General features: G+C 43.6%; 1 protein-coding gene across 2 annotated transcripts in view; it reads right to left on the bottom strand.

Moving 5' to 3' along the window:
- Positions 1–13,867, bottom strand: part of PIGN (phosphatidylinositol glycan anchor biosynthesis class N) — a 1,076,629-nt gene that overhangs the window by 557,117 nt on the left and 505,645 nt on the right. The window lies entirely within an intron of this gene.

Raw genomic sequence — 13,867 nt, 5'->3', positions numbered from 1 at the left:
ATTTGATACTGTGGCATCACCGCGACCCTTAGGTTCGGCGAGTGGCGTTCAGGCGTCTACACGTCCCCGGGGCCCTCCGTCGGACATTGTTTATGGAATAAAACCTACCATTCGTCTTATTACCACTTTTAATAATCAAGAAAAGAAGATCAAACAAATTATTAAGTCCAATTGGCCCATCTTGAAAACTGATATTGTCTTAGGCCCATTGTTGGAAGATATGCCCAGCATCACTTTCCGTCGAGCACCCTCGATGAGGGATGCTCTAGTAAGAACTAGTCCTGAGACCGTTATAAAACCAAACTGGTTTTCAAACAGAACAGGTTTTCGAAAGTGTAGCTCGTGCAGGGCTTGCAAGTTCGGTGTTAATACCTCCGAATTTGTTGAGGGCTTGACGGATGCTGTGATCGAAATCAACAACTTGTACACATGTAAAACTGACCATGCGGTCTATGGTTTAAAGTGTACATGCGAGTTGCAATACGTTGGCAGCTCAAAGTTGCAAGTATACAACCGCATTTTACAGCATCTTCATGCCATAGTAAACTCTGACCCCAACTACCCTGTGGCACGTCATTTCAAGTTGGTACACAACAATAACTTAAAGGACTTACAATATTTTGTTATTGATGCAGTCCCTCCACACAAAAGGGGTGGAGACAGAGAAAAGAGACTAAGACAGTTGGAAAGCCAATACATTTTGAGGTTAAACAGTAAGATTCCGAATGGCCTCAACATGGGGGAAGATCTTAATAACTTTCTGTAAATATTTTATTCCATCATATGCATGATATTTTATATGGATTTTATACCTATTTATATGGTTTTAATCTATTTCATGTTGTGGATGGTCTAAGAATGAATGAATTGTTAATCTCTGTGATTTGATTATATATAATGGATTTATACATACATTATTTATACTCTAGCTGTGTTGCGATGATTCTCATGGTTAGTTCGTTTTCTTGCTGCTTGAGGTCACTGGTCACTTTAATCCTTTACAGAAAGATTGATAAACTTTGTCCCCCCAATATATAAATGTACTGCCATATTTTGCACTTCTTTGCACTTTGCACTTTCTCACACCTGTTTACATCTTGCTCCAGGTTTTTACCTGTATATACATTGCTCTCTCCCAAACTTTGGGATAATGTATTTTGCACTATCTTATGCACTACTTCCTTATGTGGTTTAACCCTTTTTTTACTGGTTTGATACTATGACCCCATGATATCAATTTACATTGTTTAGTTATGATGTATAGTTTATACTGTGGTTGACTTTATTTGGGCACTTGCCCTTTATTTCTTCAATTGTTTATTTCAATTTAAAACATATGTTCAATGTTGTGCATTTTACACGCAATTTTGTGTTTTAAAACTGTATATTGGTCGACCATAATTGATTATGAAGGATATTTCTTCTATGTTGTTTGAATTATGGGAGGAGTCTCGTTATAACCAGTATTTAACCACGTGTATCTCTGGGTTTGTCATGTGATCAAGTCCGGGTTTCCCGGACGAAACGCGTCATGTTGCCGTCCCCATCGATGGAATAAAGCACTTCATTCCCCTTTAACTCCTCGTCTTGTGGTCTGTACCTGGTCTGTGTCCGTGCGTTGTTTCTGGCACCTCAGGATTGTGAATTCTTATATATATATATATATATATATATATATAAATAACATTCTAATTGGAATAACTTTGGCGCCGGTCGACGAATCTTTGCGAAATTCTCCAAGAAGATGGGGCGCTCCGCTCCTATCCTGAAAGTTTCGGGGTGATTTGTCAAGTGGGGGCTGAGAAAAAAGGGGGGTCCCAAAATGTGTTTTCCCCATGCAATTTTCCATAGGGACCTTCAGACACGGCTACAGCCTGAACTGCTGAATGGAATTACACCACATTTGGGAAAAACCTAGAGTTTGGTTTGCAGATTACCCCAAAAAATTATTTTTTTTTAAATCTCAGGATACGCGTACGGTACGTGTATCCCGTGGATAAAAAAGAATCCCAAAGCCGCTTTATTGGTAATTAGCCCCCGGGGCGGCCAAATCCTGGGGGCAATTTTCTAAATTATAATGGGGGCCCAGAGGGGGCCCCCAGCCCCGGGGACCACCACCCCCGGGGCTTTAATGTTATGTATGCAGGCTCACGGTCTCCCCGGGGACATCCACCCCCTTATTTTTGCTATAATAATGAGGGGCCCGGAGGGGCTCCCAGCCCCGGGGACCGCCACCCCCCGGGGCTTTAATATTATGTATGCGGGGGAGCTCAGGTCCCCCCCGCAGCCCCGGGGACCGCCACCCCCTGGGGCTTCTTTTTTTTTAAATAAAAAAATCAAAACCTGTGTGTGGGGGGGTCTCAAGCCCCCCCACACGTCACGGGGACCGCCACCTCCCCGGGGCTCTAATATTCACAATAGCGGGGTCCATGACGGGCCCCGCGGACCACCACCGCCCGGGGCTTTTAAATGTTGGGAGGGGGTCCGCGCGGCCCCCCTCCTGGTGCCTTGTGGTGGCCCTGGAGACCGCCACCCCCAGGGCCGGCTCCTGCAGTGTCCCGGGGGCCCACCCCCGGGACACTGTAGTTTGCTATGGTAGGGCGGGAGCCTCGCGGCTCCCGTTCTACTAAAGCAAACTGCTTTGGTTTTTGAAAGAGAGAGTAGGAAACCTGCTCTCTCTTTAAAAAACCAAAGCCGATTGCTCTTCTGTATGGGGAGCAGCATGTTAGCTGCTCCCCATGCAGAAAAGCAATGCTGGCTCCCACAGGATGCGGGGAGCCGGCAGGGACCGTGGGGGGCTTTGGGATGGAGCTGCAACGGAGAGGGCCAGGCCCCGGGGGATGGGGTCCCCGGGGCTAGAAGTGACCCGGGATGGGGGACCAGGCGGCCCCCCCCCAAATAATTAAAAAGTAAACAAAAAAAAAAAAGAGGCAGGCTGGTCCCGGGGATGGGGTCCCCGGGGCATTAAATGGCCTCAGGAGGGGAGCTATGCAGCCCCCCTCCTTAAAATGTTTTTTAAAAATGTGTCCATGCCCCGGGGGATGTGGTCCCCGGGGCCTGGAATTAGCCACGGTAGGGGAGCCATGTGGCCCCCTTCCCGTAAAAAATAATAATATTGGGGGTTAGGCCCTGGGGATGGGGTCCCCATGGCACAAAAAAAAAGAGAAAGAAGGGTGGCTACTCAGTCCCCCTTCTTTAAAACAAAAATAAAAAAACGGGATGGGGAGGCCACGCCCCCTCCCTGCACCACCCAGGAAACGCGCTCCCTGGCGCGTTTGCAGAGGGGGAAGTAATTCCCCTTGAATACTGGGGGTCCCTGCGGGCCAAGTAGCCCACCAGGAACCTCCAGTATGCACCAAGGGGCTGCCTTGCAGAGAGGTGTAATGAGGCCACGCCCCCTTTTACACCTCTCTGCAACGCAGCCCCCTGGCGCATCCCTGGTGGGCTAGTTGGCCCCCAGGGACCCTCCAGTATTGAAGGGGATATAGTTCTCCCTCTGGAAACGCGTCAGGGGGCTGCATTGCAGAGATGTGTAATGAGGCCATGCCCCTTTTTACACTTCTCTGTAACGCAGCCCCCTGGTGCATACTGGAGGTTCCTGGTGGGCTAATTGGCTCCCAGGGACCCTCAGTATTCAAGGGGATTTAGTTCCCACTCTGGAAACGCGCCAGGGGGCTGCGTTGCAGAAAGGTGTAATGAGGCCACGCCCCTTTTGACACCTCTCTGCAACGCAGCCCCCTGGCGCATACTGGAGGTTCCTGGTGGGCTAGTTGGCCCCCAGGGACCCCCAGTGTGCAAGGGGACTTAATCCCCCAACTTAGAATGCGCTACGGGCCCGTTTGCACAGTGGTGAAGGTAGGGGGCGGGGCTTGAGGTGATATGTGTGCAAACATGCCCTGTGGCGCGTTTTAAGTGTGGAGTTTTGGAACTTTAAAAAATTCCTCTAAAATCAGTCGAACTACGAATTCCGATTTACTCACCTGTTATCAGGAGAGACCTCAGTGCTGCATCATTTAGCCCAGCACTGACCCTGAAAAGTCATTCTAACCGTACTTACCAGTAACTTCTATTTCCTTCCATAGGAATCTGTTGTCTGTTTTTCACCAGATACATTTCTAAGTGTCGATTTTCACAAACTACAAATATTCCTTAAAAATCGCCTGAATGACTTCAGCGCATTCTTTTAACTGTGTACAGGAGAGACCTCAGTGCTGCATCTTTCAGCTCACTACTGATCCTGAAAAGTAATTCTAGCCATACTTACAGTATCTTGAATTTCCTTCCATAGGCTAACATTGACTGGTTTCACTTGGAAATTCTTCTAAGTGTGGAGTTTTGGAACTTTAAAAAATTCCTTTAAAATCAGCTGAACTATGAATTCCGATTTACTCACCTGTTATCAGGAGAGACCTCAGTGCTGCATCTTTCAGCCCAGTACTGATTCTGAAAAGTAATTTTAACCATACTTACCAGTAACTTGAATTTCCTTCCATAGGATATCATTGCCTGCTTTATAAAATATATATAAATAAAAAAATATATAAAATAAAAAAAAAAAATATTACAATTTCATTATTTTTTAAAAACATTATTTTTCAATTTATATTAAAAATATGTAATGTAATTTAAAAAATAAAATATCTAAAAAGAAATACTTTAAAACAATGTAGTAAATCAGTATAAAAAATATATACCAATTAATACATTTAAAAATGATCATTTAGAAAACCTTTGAAATTCACTGAAAAAAACATAGGTTTCAGCATCGTTATAGTTAGGAATTACCATTTAAAAAACCTTAGAAATTCACTGAAAAAAACATAGGTTTCAGCCACGTTATAGTTAGGAATTAGCATTTAAAAAACCTTAGAAATTCACTGAAAAAACCATAAGTTTCACACGTTATAGTTAGCTAAACATTTCACTCGTACAAAATCATTGAAATTCCCCCGTTGTAGTTAGTTCAGCTAACTATAACTTGCGCGCCCGCAATGCACTGCTGATGATGTCACATATTACATCACTCATGACATGGTCAGTGACATCACTCATGACATCACTGATGACATCTCAAATGACATCACTGATGACATCCTCCTTGTGAAAGAGTGACAGACCTCCTCTCACCGTAATATAACCTTAGGTACACACATTCAAAAATAGAAACTAAAATTTTCAAAAAAATGGAGATACCAATACCAGTTACAACAACCTATTCAGTAATTCCAACATCTACATCCACTCATTCACCAACAGTTCTGTATAGTCACTCATACATGTACTCACTCATCATATGTACTAATACACCTATACATCCTGTTACACACAAACTCATCCATAGAGTTACTCACACACATACTCACACATGCAAATAAACTATCAAACATCCGTTTACTTGCATATACAGCTATACACACACCACTACACTTACTTCTACAGAAGCATACACATACTTACTCTCTTAAACAATCGCTTATAGAAACACATTCTTATTTATACAGGAACTCTTCCGATCTCTCAGTCTCACATATACTCACTTATATACATCAATACTCATATATACTAGTTTAAAACATATGTAGTTACTCATAAAGATACTATTGAGACAGTCATTCACTCACTAACACACCCATACACACACTCATCCAACCATACAGTCCTGCACACATGCTGTCTTCAAAACACATACAAACAGTGAGTCAGTCATTCATGCATCTATGCGCTAAGTAATACCCCCACCAAACCATACAGACACTCATACTGATACTCAAAAAACCAACTAATAACCCATATAGACACTCATGTAGCTACTCACCAACCCATGCAGCCACTTATATACAAAGTGAGACACTGATGCAGATATTTACATATTTAAACATTACTCGCTAATACATGTATTCACTAAGATACACTTAATAAGTCAGTTATACAATCAATTTTACAAAAAGAAATCCATTCAGACACTTATTTACCCATTTATTCTTCCATCGACCTTTAGATATACATATATAAAAAATATTTATTTTTCAGAAAGACACACATTCACTGGATGATGTCATCAGTGATGTCATTTGAGATGTCATCAGTGATGTCACTGACCATGTCATGAGTGATGTAATATGTGACGTCATCAGCAGTGCATTGCGGGCGCACAAGTGAAAGTTGGCTGAACTAACTATAACGGGGGAATTTCAATGGTTTTGTATGAGTGAAATGTCCAGCTAACTGTCGTGCTCTCACCTTGTTGTCTCAGGAGTGTCACGGAGTCAGACGTTAGTTCCACAACTTCGCCCTATTACCACTATACATCAGATTAGTACCTGATACGTCTACTGGTGGCCAGGGGGAAAGAGGGAAAACAAAACAAGGGTAGATAGGGAAAACAAGTATTCTTTCTTCAAGGAGGTTAGGATGTCTGTACTTCAAGGGAGTAGTTTCGCTGCTTAAAGAGAAAATAAACAATTAGCATCAAACCCTACCTATCTATTTTCTCTTGGATATATATATATATATATATATATATATATATATATATATATATATATATATATATATATATATATATATATATATATATATATATATATATGTTTTCCAATGGCTCTGCAGCAAAGGATCACACTGTAACAGGCAAGTTCAAAACTTGTATCTATTGCTTCTCGAGGGTCAGTTTGCTTCCGTCATTTACCCCTGTTATTCCAACGCGTTTCAGTGCTGTCTGCACTTTCCTCAGGGGAATTATGGCGATGCGGTGTGTATAAGGCAGTTCCCGCTGTCTTTTGTAGTGCAACGTGGAAGGAGCTTTGTAGCACGTGATCCCTCTCGCTGGGTTCTGGGATCAGTAGTCCTTACTGTCAAATGTTATAACCCTCAGTGGAACCCACTACGGGTAGTAAATTAAGGCGATACAAACTACAATTCCCAGCAGACACTAAAAGTCACGTGCTACCATAGCGCTTCCCAAGCGGATCTACTAAAGCCAGCAGGAACTGGTAATTGCACAAGCCATTCACATTTAAAAGGCACTGTCATCCAGCCCCAGAGGAAAGTGCAGGATAGCACTGAAACGCGTCGGGCTAACAAGATTAAAGGACGGAAGCTGGGACATCCTCACGCAATAAATGAAGTTTTTTACCGACTTCTCTGCTGCCGTGTGCTTTCTTTGCTGCAGAGCCATTGAATGAAAATATATATATATATATAAATATATCCGCTAGCAGTATCCCCGTGCATGCTCGCACGCAACAGGACCACGGACTCCGTCTAAAGCTGTTGCCAATATTCGTGCTTTATTTTTCAAAAGTGAAAGGGTCTATGTATGTGTGTCTGTATATATATATATATATATATATATATATACACACACACACACACTTGGTATTTATAATGGTGACAAGATGACTTTTTTTCTAGCAGGTAAGAGCTAGTCTACATCCAACAGAAAATACGTGTAGATAGAACTAAAGCAGGTTTCTAATCTTCATGCTGCCCTGACTGATACCAACTAGCAGTGAAAACATGCAACAAATCAATTGAATGTGATGAGTGAGAGATGACAGCCACGTTGAAATAAAGTAATAATTTCAGGATGCATATGCCTTACTTTGGAAAAGCAAAATCTTAGAACCCTCTCTAACCATAACCACAGGAGTAAAAGAAATTCTTTAGCAATACACTTCGGCCCGATTCGGATTTACACAGTTATGAATGTAATCCTAAAATTGCATACAATTAACCTTTTACCGCGCAGTAATTTTGCACCAGTATCATGCATTTAGAAGTTAAACCCCATGGAATGGGGAACTACAGTATGTGATTGATTGTTCCAGTTGTGAAGCCACATTTAATCCCAAATTCCGTGTGATTTTACCTCATACTTTTACTATGTGATGTGAACAGGTGGTAAATGTATGTGCAAGCCTGTGGATGGGATGGGGTGAGCGAGATGGGGGGTGGGTGAAGAGTAGGTTCCCTGCTACAAAAAAACCTGAATGACACTTGGCTGCTACTTCAGCCAAAGCTTCAAGCAGTTTTTTCCCACCGGAATTACTTGCTGGAAAAAACTGTAAGGTTCTCCCACACCCACTAAAACTGGTGTGGAAAGACCAAACCACTTGGATTCAGGTCACTCAACTTGACTCATAATCAATCCCTTAGACAATATGTGGAAATCCCTTGCAAATGGTGGCACTTTTAAACTGTCTATTGAATAATTTATAGCTAAGCACCAATCCACAAAGCCTACAAATTTGCATTACACTTCTTCAGATAGATTCAACCTATTTATCAGGAATGATACAGAGAGAAAAATGTCCATAATCAACAGAAGAAGGAAGATGGCATGTAAGCAAATAAGAATAAGCATTGGCAAAGATAAGATGTCTCGGGTGGCTGAGGTATTGGCTATCCCAATGGTTTTTGCTGATTTCACGCATGTACATACATCAGGAAGCATGCACATGCATGGCTGGCAATATTGAATGGATTCGGTATTAATATTAAACAAAATCAAATCTATGTTGGCAGCAGATGCTCACATGTATTGGGTTAAAAGTGCACCCTGAGTTGTGAGGCTTGTGTTTTGACACGTATGTGCACGCGTCATGATGCAGATGGTCATTTTTAATTTAACATACCAACATGGAGGATCACCATGTTAGTACAGTAAACCTTTAATGCAAAAACAAAAAAGTGGAAATGGATGTCAGTAGCACGGTAGCACCATGCAGCGGCTGGGCCCTCATAAAAAAATTAAATAAAATATGGTCAACTTGGGGAACAGGATGAAGTTGGGATAGGGGTAGGGTGGGGAGCATTGGGAAGCGAGGAAGGGAATGAAGAGAGTGAGGGAGACAAAAAAACAGGGAGAGAGCAAAGAAACACATGTACTCCAATGCAGTGCTGAAAGTAAAAAACAAGCATTGGAAATGCAATAGGTCTCGCATTAGGAAAGTTTGAGCTATTGGTCTTATAAATTACATTTTTTTATTTATGTGTTGTTTGTTAAAATAGATAAATTAATAGCTTTGTCATTTACAATGCCAATAGTTATAACTTTCGCAAATGTGACACCTATAGCATTTGTAATGCAACATGTTTTGTATTTACGTGACTTAGATGTATTGATATTACAAATAACAATGGCTTTTATTTTAATTTTTTTATTAATTGTTAAATAATGTATTTAATTTGTAATGGCAATAGCTTAAACTTTTGAAAATAACTTTTGTGAAGATTATATTCAGTGTTTTTTATTGTTACGAAAATCTAAGAACAGAAGCGAAATATAAACATCTTTTTGTGATTTGTAATGAAGCTTGAAAGCTTGAAAACAGCTTGAAAAATTGAAAGAACATATTTGAACCAGTGAAGCTGTGGTGGTGCTGAGTGATGCTGTGGTTGCACTGAGTGATGCTGTGGTTGCGGTGAGTGATGCTGTGGTTGCGCTGAGTGATGCTGTGGTTGCGCTGAGTGATGCTGTGGTGGTGCTGAGTGATGCTGGTGTGGCGCTGAGTGATGCTGGTGTGGCGCTGAGTGATGCTGGGGTGGCGCTGAGTGATGCTGTGGTTGCGCTGAGTGATGCTGTGGTGGTGCTGAGTGATGCTGGGGTGGCACTGAGTGATGCTGGGGTGGCGCTGAGTGATAATGTGGTGGTGCTGAGTGATAATGTGGTGGTGCTGAGTGATGCTGGGGTAGCGCTGAGTGATGATGTGGTGATGCTGAGTGGTGCTGTGGTGGTGCTGAGTGATGCTGAGTGATGATGTGGTGATGGTGAGTGGTGCTGAGTGATGCTGGGGTGGTGCTGAGTGATGCTGTGGTGTTGCTGAGTAATGCTGTGGTGGTGCTGAGTGGTGCTGTGGTGGTGCTGTGGTGGTTCTGTGGTGGCGCTGAGTGGTGCTGTGGTGGTGCTGAGTGGCGCTGTGGTGGTGCTGAGTGATGCTGTGGTGGTGCTGTGGTGGTTCTGTGGTGGCGCTGAGTGGTGCTGTGGTGGTGCTGAGTGGTGCTGTGGTGGTGCTGAGTGATGCTGTGGTGGTGCTGAGTGGTGCTGTGGTGGTGCTGAGTGGTGCTGTGATGGTGCTGAGTGATGCTGTGCTGGTGCTGAGTGATGCTGTGGTGGTGCTGAGTGGTGATGTTGTGGTGCTGAGTGATGCTGGGGTAGCGCTGAGTGATGATGTGGTGGTGCTGAGTGATGCTGGAGTGGCGCTGAGTGATGCTGGGGTGGCGCTGAGTGATGCTGTGGTGGTGCTGAGTGGTGCTGTGGTGGTGCTGAGTGATAATGTGGAAGGGAAGGAAAGAAAGACAGGAAGAAGGTAGGAAGGAAAGAAAGAAAGGAATGAAAGGAAGGGAGGAAAGGAAGGAAGGAATGGAAGAAAGAAAAGGAAGGCAAGAAAGGATGGAAAGGAAGGAAGGAAAGGAAGGAAAGAAAGGATGAAAGGAAAGAAAGAAAGGATTCTAATTGCAAGTGTCAGCACGAACAGGCTTGTTTTGAAGATGTAGTCCCCAAATTTGAGATTCCATGACAGAGAGGGGCTGTGAAGGACAGAGAGGCGACAGGCAGAGGCCACGCGCGGAGGACATCAAAGGAAGGGTGGGAGGGGAAAAAACGCATTAGCGAGCGAGAAAAGCCATAAACACCAGGGGGGCGGGGAAGCAGATTGCCTTCAAGCCTTTGAAGACAAATGATGGTGGTGCCTCTGATGTAATCACCAACACCCTTAAAGTACAAGACCACAGAGAAAAGATAGAGGGAGAGGGGCGGGAAGGGGGGAGCGTTCATGAAGGCCATATATGTAATAAATAATCACAGATGTTTTAGTTTAACCAGCCTATGATGTCATAAGGGAAGTCCTGAACTAGATTCTGGCATGTAACTACGAAAGGATAAACATTGAACACATTATGTGGATTCAATCTTTGCCAACAATCGATATCAAAATAAACCAAACCATGAAGTGATGCGAACCATTGCAAAATTGTATTACATTATTCATCACTATGTTTTAATTACAGCTGAACTCCGCATGCGCCACGAGACACGCTGTGTCTGATTTGCAATCATAATAAAGAACGAATGAGTTTGAAATCCGCTTCATACCTTTACTATTAAAAGTATTGCATTAGTGACGTTCAATTACAAGTCATGCAGTTGTGTTACCTTGTGGCTTTGCATATGACATCATTCTCGAAAGGAAAATAATACGCACAACAAACATGCTGTTGTTAGACTACATTGTTTTCTTGTTGGTGTCCATACAGGTCCATGCGTGGAGCTGCACAGCGTTTGCAGGCATGGTGCAACAGGCGGGGGCGAGGGAGGGGAGACAAGGGTGCTCTGCAGGGGTGATGGAACCTGGTGTAGAGAAGGCGAGCAGACGACCGTGGAGGGCGGAGGGAAGAGAGGGCAGTGGAGACTGGGGTGGCGACAGGGAGATGCGTGCACGTGCACTGGGTGATAAGTTGCTTTTAAAAATAATATACACGCAAGTGTTTATTGTCTAACGTTTTATGTACATTAACACACAGTCAAAAAATGGCAAGTGACTGCAGCTGGCTGGGCACATATGATAAGGCTTATATGCAGGTAAAAAAGGCCTTTATGGCCTGGAAAGGACACGCACGGATTCCAAAGGCCGCCTAAGAAACTCTTTTAGGCCAGAAATGGTGAAAGTGTCTGTAGCTCCCGTCAAAGTAAAATAAACACGAGTGCTAAAAGTCTCAGCTTTTTCCCTCTAATCAACATGTCCTCCTGAATATTATGATTTCTGTGCTGTTTCTTAGGCAGGCTAACAGAAACATATTTCAATAAAAGCTGCCACATAATCTGAGCCCCGGCACCTATCCCGTCACAAATTAAGCTTTATAAAAGCAGCTGTAACCTGTACTGTAAAAGCAGCACTAGCTAAGCCAACAAAAAACAAGTCTACTCCAGCTTCACCAAAAGTGATTTGTCTACATGACAAAGTTGAGAAACTTTTACATTATTCCCTGTATTTTGCCCCTGTGCACTTACCTATCCTTGCACGTTCTTCTTGTTTACAAATACAAGCATGTAATGCTTTCTCTTGGGGTGCTGGGATGTAGTTGAACGCGGAAAACATGCAAATAAAATACCTTTTATCCGGATCATAAAACGCAACTTTTTCTTCATTTATCACCCTTCTCCCCCAGTCAGATGCAATAGCTCAAGCTCGGGCAAATGGAAAACCTGTTGCATTTGCAAGACTTAAAGCTATTGCTTTTTTAAAACATAAAAGCAGGGGGCGTGACCATATCTAAAGCGATCCGCCCGTGTTGTAAATATAAAAAAACGGGTAACGTGCTAACACAAAGCGGAGCGCCCATGCACAATAATTCTAAAATAATGCTTAAAGTGGGCTAGAATATAAAACATGGGGCTTGGTGGAAAGGAAGCGCTGGTGAGATGTAATAATGATTGATTGTAACCTGGAAAGCCATGGTGAGTGAATAGTGAAAAGGAAAGCCGTGCTGAGTGAATGGTGAAAAGGAAAGCCGTGGTGAGTGAATGGTGAAAAGGAAAGCCGTGGTGAGTGAATGGTGAAAAGGAAAGCCGTGGTGAGGTGATAGTGATTGATTGTGGAAATGAAAATGGAAAACCTGGGGAGAAGTGATAATGATTGATAGTGAACTTGAAAACCTTTGTGAGATGTGGTGATGACTGTTTGTGAACTGGAAAGCTTGGTGAGTTGGGATGATGAGTGATACTGAGGACACGGGAGGGTGGCGGAGGCAAAGAGGGAGCGTCATTAAGGATTAAGGTGCGACCTGTAGAGAGAGAAGGAGAGGAGAGAACATGATAGCAGGGGGGAGAGGTGGGGCGGATACCATGGCACCAGTGAGGAAGAGGAGGAGTGCAGGGGAAGAGGGTAATCAGAGAGGCATGCAGGTAATTGAAGAGGCAGGTCGTAATAAGAGGCTAGAAAAGGAAATAGGCTGACTAAGCATCATCAGGTAGAAAGTAACTACTGAGTTAGAAGGAAAAGGCAAAGTGGCAAAAGGACGCGAAAATCAGGAAAGATTTACAAAAAAAAGGAAACTGGGCACAGTGCTAGCTAGGCAGCGTGGAGCAGGAGCAAATTAATGAAAATAAAACCCATGATAGCGGGCACCGTGGTAGGCAGCGTGATGCCCGAGCACAATCATTTAAAAAAAAAACATGAAACCAGGCGCCATGCTAGGGAGCGCGGCGCCCTAGCACATTATTTAAGATGAGGGTTTGAGGTGAAAGGATGCGGCATCGTGAACACATGCATAAAAAAAAAAAGGAAACCGGGTGCCATGCTAGGGAGCACAGCGCCCGAGCACATTCATTGAAAGAATACCATAAAACCGGGCACCGTGCTAGGGGAGAAGCGTTTGACCGCATTATTTAAGATCCATAACTGGATTTAGTGGGGTGATGGTGAAAAGGAAAACAGTGGTGAAACCTGGGGATTTGCAGCCTTTAAAGGCAGCAATGCACTTAATATGTGCAGCTGTGTCTACAACTCACGCTGCGCTGCGGGAGTCAAAGGGCTAAGCCAAGCGTGAAAACTATTGAGGACACAGTATTATTTAAGATCGTAGGGTGCATGATGGTTTCGAGGTCAAAGGATGCGGCAAGAGTTAAACAAGCAGCTGGATACTGGGACCGAAAAAAAATAAAAGGAGACACGGCCTGGCGGCCGTGAAACTTAAAGTACTGAGTCAGAGCGTGTGTGCAGGGAGAGAGAGAGGAGGTGCTGGTGGCTGGGGAGGGGGGAGGAGAAATTAGAGTAAGGCTGTGTGAGGGGAGAGAGAGGGGTGGTGCTGGCAGCTGGGGAGGGGGGAGGAGAAATGCGAGTAAGGCTGTGTGCGGGGAGAGAGAGGG

The sequence above is a fragment of the Lissotriton vulgaris genome, chromosome 4_1, assembly GCF_964263255.1.
Source record: "Lissotriton vulgaris chromosome 4_1, aLisVul1.2, whole genome shotgun sequence".
Lineage (NCBI taxonomy): Eukaryota > Metazoa > Chordata > Amphibia > Caudata > Salamandridae > Lissotriton > Lissotriton vulgaris.
Note: the sequence above shows the minus strand (reverse complement) of the source record. Positions and strands in the feature narration are given on the sequence as shown.